The sequence below is a fragment of the Sceloporus occidentalis genome, unplaced genomic scaffold, assembly GCF_023333645.1.
Source record: "Sceloporus occidentalis isolate IW3139 unplaced genomic scaffold, rSceOcc1.0.p SCAF_1, whole genome shotgun sequence".
NCBI lineage: Eukaryota > Metazoa > Chordata > Lepidosauria > Squamata > Phrynosomatidae > Sceloporus > Sceloporus occidentalis.
The window spans coordinates 72,295,284-72,301,246 of NW_028316981.1; the positions used below are offsets into that span (position 1 = coordinate 72,295,284).

A 5,963-nucleotide genomic window follows, 5' to 3' on the forward strand; every position below is an offset into this window, starting at 1 on the left:
CTAAAATGAAACTGTTGTATTGATCAGTAGAGGTTTGGCTGAACAGCATTATTTTTTTTTTACCTCTCGGCTAAATACCAATTAAATAAAGAAACTAATGTAACTTCCCTGGGGAAGGGGTTGCCACACTAGGGTGCGTCTACACAGAACATTTGCTCTGGAGGGAATCTGCCAGCCTCACTTTTCTAGCAGCTGGAGCACATAACAACAGTAATGGACATACAGTCTTACCTAGGTCCATAAAATAGGGCAGATTCTCACATATTCTGGCCTTAGGCTGCTTAGAGTTGTATAAATGTTATGTGGTCTGTCAAATGCATAGCAGAAAGACCCCTAGATTCTGAACACTTTTCAAAGAGCCCCAAAAAGCATTATGTGTGACTTGTCATCTAAACTGGGATTTAGACGTTGTGGCATAACAACAGTCTGGTCAACTGGTTAGACCCCTGAATGTGCCCATCTGAGGAACTATATTTGAAAATTACAGCATTTCTGATTAAAACACAGTGACAGTCCTAACTGATTCTAATTTCTTCTACTTTGCTGCTTGGTTTTGGCAAAACTACAGCTATATTGATAGCTGGCAACTGACTCAGTTTGATAGGCCCTACGGAAAAAAAGTTTTGCTGCTTTTTATTCAAACATTATGTTTTTGTCTAATTCTAAAAAGAACTGAAGCCGGCCTAAACTACACACTGGGCAAATAGCAATGCTGCAGCAACGGCAGCATCCAGAGGCAAATGTTCATGACACAGCTCATTCACAATAAATTTGTGGTGTTGAAATGCACCAAATCGGTAAATACTCTTAATGCAGGATATGTATTCTTTGTGTTTGGGTTTCAAAAGTGCCTCATTACAGTTGCTTATGGCATGCCACATCCATCAAATTAGGTAGTGATTTTTGAATTTTTTTCATATTTCCTTTGTAGTGTGCATGTGAGATGGATGGCTTGTGTGAACAAGTTGTTTAACTCTGTAAACTTCATGGAGCCAATGTGAGCGCCCTTTGCATGGGGAGCATTCCCACTGGTTCCTTGCTTCTTGTTGTTGTTGTGTGTCTGCAAATGGTTTCTGACTTATGGCAACCCTAAGGCAACCCTATCATGGGGTTTTCTAGGTAGGTTTCATCAGAAGGGGGGGGGGGTGCCATTGCCATCCTCTGAGGTTGAGAGGATGTGACTTGCCCAAGGCCAGCTAGTGGGCTTTCATGGCCAAGCTGGGATCTGAATAGTGGTCTCCTGAGTCCAAGGCTCAAACCACTACCATGCTGGCTCACAGGCTGCATCTACACTGCAGAATTAATGCAGTTTGAGACCCCTTTAACAGCCATGGATCAGTGCTACAGAATTCTGTAGTTTTGTGAGCTACTTAGCCTTCTCTATCAGAGAGCCCCAGTGCCACAACAAACCCCAGGATTTCACAGGATGGAGCCATGGAAGTTAAAGCAGTGTCAAAGTGCTTTACTTCTGCAGTGTGGCATCAACTGAGTGTCCTCTCAAGGCACTTCTCATGAGTCACAGCATTTCAGCACTGGAGGGGCAAGTGACCAGCAGGTGTCCTCACCGCAAAGGAGGACAAGGCACTGCAAAATGGAAGACATCCCAGAAAAATGGAGGACACGATAGAATAAAAGCTCAAAACACTGACAGTCCTCCTGAGATTGGAGGATATTTGGGGATTGAAATGCAGAAGGTTGAAATGGAGGTCGTGTCCTGGAAAAGGAGGACCTCTGGTCACCCTGTCTCTGTCAGAGAACTCTGTTGCCCCAACAAACTATAATTCCCAGGATTCCATAGCACTGAGTCCTGGAAGTTAAAGCAGTGTCAAACTGCATTATTTCTGCAGTGTGGCAGCAGCCTTACAGGCAGAGGAATAAAGGCTGAAATGGAGGACGTGTCCTGGAAAAGGAGGACCTGTGGTCACCCTGACTATGCAGCCACTTACACAATGGGCACAAAACCTCCAAACACTCGTTCTAGAAATATCAAGCCCTGCTTCTTAGCCCTGCTCAGAACGGGGGGCGTTGGGGGTCCCTCCTCCTGGGCAGGAGCCTGAGACGGAGGAGGACCCGTCCGGGAAAAGGAGGACGGGTGTGGTCGCCCAGAGGAGGAGGAGGAGGAGGAGGAGGAGGAGGGAAGACACCCGAGTCTCTCCCAGTTCTCCTCGGCAGCATCCCCCTCCTCCTCTTCCTCCTCCCTAGTCAGGCCCCTAGATATTCCTTTCCCTTTTCCTAGACAGCGTTGGGAATAGCTCTGAGGAGGAACAGAAACAGAGGGAGAGGCCTAGCTCTTCTTTCCGTGCCTTGGGCGCCCACTCACCTCAGTCACTCCTGGGCAGGCCCTCCTCTCCCTCGCCTCAGGGCAGGGCTGCTCCCAAGGAAGGAAGGAGGGAGGAAGGAAGGAAGGAAAGTGGCCGGGCGGGCAAGCCTGGGCAAAGAGCCGGCCTCCCCTCCGCCCCTTTGGGGAAAGAGCCAGCGCCTGAGCAGCAGGGAGAAGGGAGAAGAAGAAGAAGACGGGCCTCCCTTCTTGGGCCTAACCCACTGCTGCCCAGGGAAGCCAGGCCTGCCCCGTGTTAAGCTTGGCCTGACAGGGTTATTGGTTTTAAACTTTTACGTTTTGTGCCTGGAGGAGTGGAGATAGGAGGAAACAACGTTAATAATAATAATAATAATAATAATATGTTGTTGTTGCTTCAAAATTCTAAGTATTTTACTTATGTATTTTTATTGTAACCCACCTAGATCCTTCTGGAGAAGCAGGATATAAATAATAATAATAACACTAATAATAGCTTATATTCTGCCTCTCCAGAAAGATCTAGGCAGGTTACAATAAAAATGCATAAGTAAAATACATAGAATCATAGAATAGAATCATAGAGTTGGAAGAGACCACAAGGGCCATCCAGTCCAACCCCATTCTGCCATGCAGGAAGTCTCAATCAAAGCATCCCTGACAGATGGCCATCCAGCCTCTGTTTGAAGACCTCCAAGGAAGGAGACTCCACTACACTGAGGGAGTGTAGCTTGCATCCATTGCTCTGGGTCCTGTTCTCTGGAGCAGCAGAAAACAAGCTTTCTCCCTCCTCAATATGACATCCTTTCAAATATTTAAACAGGGCTATCATATCACCTCTTAACCTTCTTTTCTCCAGGCTAAACATCCCCAGCTCCCTAAGTCATTCCTCATAGGGCATGGTCTCCAGACCCTTCACCATTTTTGTCGCCCTCCTTTGGACACGCTCCAGTTTCTCAATGTCCTTTTTGAATTATGGTGCCCAGAACTAGACACAATATTCCAGGTGGGGCCTGACCAGAGCAGAATATAGTGGCACTATTACTTAACTTGATTTAGACACTATACTTCATACATACATACTTAACTAAAAATTACATAATCCCCTTAACCCCCAACCTGAAGCTAAACAACACTCAAACACAGGTTAAAACTGATTAAGATAAAAACAATTGAAGCAAGACATTTTGGGGCAGATCAAAGGGCGATCCATATCTGTGTGAGAGGAAGGCCAGCCAAGGAAGGCCTGCCAGAGATCCATCTTGACAGCCTTTTCAAAGGCGTCCAGAGTGGCGATGTATCAGTTCTCTTCCGCCAGGTCATTTCATAATTTAGGAGTGGCAGATGAAAAGGCCCTTTGGGTAACTGCAGCCAACCTGGTCTTCCTTGGCTGCATTAACAACCTAAGATATGCTATTTTATTTTATTGATTGTTAACATGTACTAATATGTATTATATTTAATTATTTTTGCAGAATGTATGTACGCAATAAGCAATAGGAAGGTTTATTTTACCTATTCTAATTGATTGTATGTACAGTGCTGTGCAAATGTTCACAGACACTGCTGTGTAGTCAGGCTGTGTCTGCACTGCAGGGCTAATAATGCAATTCCACACTGCTTTAACCGCCGTGGCTCCATCTTGTGGAATCCTGGGATGTGTAGTTTGCTTTGTGGCCCCAGGAGTGCTCTGACAGAAAAGGCCAAGGGCCTCACAAATCCCACCCAGTTCCTTTGCACTGCACCATGGCTGTTAAAGCGGTGTCAGATTGGATTGGTCCCAAACACATTGCAGAGATAATCCAGTTTGAGACCACTTTACTTGCCGAGAGTCAATGCTAGGGGATTCTGGGAACTGTAGTTTTGGGAGACATCGAGGCTTCTCGGGCACAGAGCTCTGGTGCCGTGATAAACTACAACTCCCAGGATTCTCTCACACTGAGCCAGGGCAGTTAAAGTGTTGTTGAAATGGATTACTTCTGCAGTGCGGATGCAGCCTCAGTCTGGAAAATCATTCTGCAAAGAGATACTGAAAGAGAGAAGTTGGTAGCCTGAGTTATTTTCAGATGCATCTGAGGAACTAGGGCTGCAGTCGAGGAAAGCTCATGGTACCAACTTCTCTCTTTCAGTTAGGTTGCATCCACACTGCAGAAATAATCCAGATTGACACCTCTTTAACTGCCCCCCTGGCTCAATGCTATGGAATCCTGGGAAGTTTACTTTTTGAGACATTTAGCTTTCTCTATCAATTGGTGCCAGAACAAACTAGAAATCCCAGGATTCCATAGGCTGGAGGCAGGGCATTTAAAGTGGTATCACACTGCATTATTTCTGCAGTGTGGATGCAGCCACAGTAGTGTTAGTCTAGAACAGTGGTCTCCAAACTGTGCCCTTTAAGAGATTTTGGACTTCAGCTCCCAGAAGCCTCGGCCATGTTGGCCAATAGTCTGGGATTCTGGGAGCTGAAGTCTAAAAACCCTTAAAGAGCACAATTTGGAGACCACTGGGATCTTGCAGCACCTTTGGAAACTAACTGAAAGAAATAAGTTGTAGCATCACCTTTCGTAGACTCAGTGCATCTGAGACCTAGTGGTTGGAGTGTTGAATTATGACCCTGGAGACCAAGGTTCGAATCCCAGCTTGCCCATGAAACCCACTGCAGTGACCTTGGTCAAGTCACACTCTCTCAGCCTCAGAGGACAGCAATGGCAAACCTCTGAATAAATCTTGCCTAGAAAACCCCATGATAGCAGCCTTAGGGTTGCCATAAGTCAAAAGTGACTTGAGGGCACGCAACAACAAATTTAGGTTGTAAGTTACGTACAGAGTTTTTAAAATACGTTTTAAACATTAGCGTGTGATGTTGTGAACTTTTTAACATTGTGTTTTTTAAAGAAACCTTTTTCTACATTTTTTGTTGTTGCTTGTATTGTTTTTAACACGCACGGTTTTAAAGCCTTTTAAATTCTGTTGGCCGCCTTGATTCCTATGGGGCCTATGGGGAAAAAGATGGGATAAAAATGAATAAAATAATAATAATAATAATAATAATGAATAATTTTGCCCAGCAAGATCCTTTTGCACACTGATAAATAAACCTTGTACTTTGCTGATAAAGTGGATTTCCCTCCCTACCATCTGAACTAAGACCAGAAACAGAAAATGCAGGCCTGTGGCTAACATCTTCAATTTCTTTCTCCAGTTTGCTTGATGAAGAAGCCAGTGTGACTTCGAAAGCTTGCAACATGTAATTGTGCACTTTGGTTGGTCCAATAAAGGTATCATTGTTTGGATGTTATATTGGACCTTCTGCCAGAAACAGCAGTTCAGAGCCTTTCCAGTAGGCGGCGATGCTAAATCTCTCCAGAAGGTGGCGCTGCTAAATCTCTCCAGAAGGTGGCGCTGTTCCTCCCCTTCCAGCCCTGTCTCTGATACAGGCGAGGCTCCTCCTCGCGCGGCGCTCGTCCAATAAGAAGCCGCGCTCCCATAGTGCGATGGGCGATTCGATAGGCCAGCAGTCTCAACTCTCAACTTTATTGCAGACCAATGAGAACGAATCGAACGGAGGAGGAGGCGCGTCCTAGCCAATCAGATTCTAGTTCGGGGGGAATTTCAACCAATGAGGAAAAACGGGGAGTTTCTGACCAATGGGAAGGCGCGCGGGGTG

The 5,963-nt window shown here is 45.6% G+C and overlaps 1 protein-coding gene across 3 annotated transcripts in view; it reads right to left on the reverse strand.

Moving 5' to 3' along the window:
- Positions 1-2,350, reverse strand: part of PARP3 (poly(ADP-ribose) polymerase family member 3) — a 38,714-nt gene extending 36,364 nt beyond the window's left edge. For all 3 annotated transcript variants that reach the window (XM_089524908.1, XM_089524899.1, XM_089524892.1), the window contains exon 1: positions 2,321-2,350. The gene's annotated coding sequence lies outside the window, so the exon portion shown is untranslated. The remainder of the gene's footprint in view (positions 1-2,320) is intronic.
- Between the last annotated feature and the right edge of the window lie 3,613 nt (positions 2,351-5,963).